Source organism: Geospiza fortis, unplaced genomic scaffold, assembly GCF_000277835.1.
Source record: "Geospiza fortis unplaced genomic scaffold, GeoFor_1.0 scaffold66, whole genome shotgun sequence".
NCBI classification, from domain to species: Eukaryota; Metazoa; Chordata; class Aves; order Passeriformes; family Thraupidae; genus Geospiza; species Geospiza fortis.
The window spans coordinates 2,218,212-2,220,302 of record NW_005054312.1 but is presented as its reverse complement, the minus strand read 5'-3'; positions in this window follow the sequence as shown (position 1 = coordinate 2,220,302).

Here is a 2,091-nt window from a genome sequence, read left to right as displayed (position 1 = left end):
CGGCTGAGCGGGCAGGCGGGAGCCCAGGGCGGGGGCTAGACACAGAGGGGCGCTTGCAGGGATCTCTTCGGCAGAGGGGAGGTGCCTGGAGGCAGCAGGAACAGCCAGGCTGTGCTTTGGCACCCATGGCATATTTGCAGCTCCTGTCAACAGGTCTGGCAGCTTCAGTACAAACCCTGTCCCTGTCGAAGTTCACCAGGGCTGCAAGTACTGCGAAGGGAATTTAAAAAGCAGCATACACACACCTTCCACAGGCACAAAGGAGGGAAAAAATGCATCTCAAGGTTTCAGGTTTCTTCCCAGAAAGGGCAGACTCATTTTTGTATCCAGCTATGTCTCAAGAAGCATTTTGTCTTGGGTGGGTGCTCATTGCTGCTACTCTTCCTTACCAGCCTGAGCAGGTTTCTCTTCCCTGCCTCTCCTCCCCATGCTTTGCAAGCTCAGAAAACTGTGCAGGTTGTGCTGTGGACAGAAGTGGACAGCATCAGTATTTTTAGATCTCAAGGCTACTTCTGTACCTGAACAGGAGAACTTTCCTTATAGCCTGCAGGCCCACTGTGCTCCCAGTGCCTGTCTGTGACAGTCCTGGATGGCAGGAGTGGCACTCCTTTAGCAGCTCAAACATCCGGTCCCACCAGTGTTTCTCACACCGCAGAGCTGACTGCCATTGAGGCCATGTATTAGTTCTTGGCCAACACCCAGGACGTCAGCTGCTCCTCCAGAGAAGAGCAAGCAGAGCCCTCCAAGGCACACAGTCCTGCTCTCTCTCAGGAGTCTTAGTCTCCTGCCAAACTGAAAAGAGATGTTACTCCTGGACTAGCATGGAGACAAGCACTCACCCCGGGGGTCCCCATGTGCAGGTAACCCTGGGGCAGCCTCTTGAGGGTGATCTAAGCGTCCCCTTTGCTGTTTGGATGCACAGACTGAACTGTACTACATGCAGGACCAAGAGACTCACCAGCATTCATTCAGGGAGCTTTGGGGGAGCTTTGACGTAGCTCCATCTCAAAGCACAAACCCTGCCTACCAAAATGTGATTTCTCTGCAGCATGGCTGTTATTTGGCCTCTGACCTGGGGCAGGAGGTAAGGGTGCTGCCTTGTCCCACAGCCAGATCACCACCACTGCAGCTCACCTTCTGCTTGGATGCCAAGCACCAAAAGCTCACCCCTTAGTGACCTGACCTTTAGTAAGGTCACCAGCCCTGGCTCAGGCTAGCCTGGCAGAAGACCCAATTTGACTTTCCTACCTGCACTGCTGTCAGTCAGGTCTATTCCTTAGATGCACAGTAGAGCACAGGGCTCCTGGGAGAGTGCACACACATCTGCTGCAAATTAAGAGACAGCACTTCCATCCTAGCCAGCATCTCTGCTCACAAGGCATCAGCTGATTTTTCTCTTTCAAATTGTCCAACTGACCATCAGGTTCACTTCAGACCAACTCAGCCTTAAAGGAAACCTGAGGAGAGGTTATGTGCTCAGAGAAGTTTTGCTGTTCTTCTTCCCCAGCTGAACCACCTGGTCTCCACCCAGATGCAGCTGTGATACCAGACTGCTCTCTTTCCATCAGTCATCCTTCTCACTGCTCTTTCCCCCTCTGCCTGTATTGGCCACATTTCCAGCTCCATTTCTTCACATCCAGGTGTGTTTTCTATTTTCAGACCTACCAGCTACCTTCTCTTGAAGCCAGTCCGGCTCCTTCCTTTTGCAGACAGAAAAGACATGGAGGAAGGGAATTTTCTCAGGCACCAGCACATGGAGCAGGCAGCTTGGCTAAAAATCCAAGGTTAGCCATTTCCAATCCTGAGCCACATCACTATCATTCCTGTGATAGGTAAAACAGATATCCTGGCCAGCACAGAGGAGGAGGCTCAAACCCAATCTCTCCAGCTTTAATTTACATTATTCCACTCAGGCTAGAAAAAGCTGGACTGAGTTTACTGTCAGTCATTCTGGCTTGTCATCTTCTAAGGCACAGGCTGCTGTTTTCAAAAGGTTTTAGCCATGTGTGAGCCACCCCAAGCACTGAAGTTTTATTTTTTCAAGACCAGAAGGGCCTTGCAAGAAACAAGAGAACAATTCAGCAATACCAT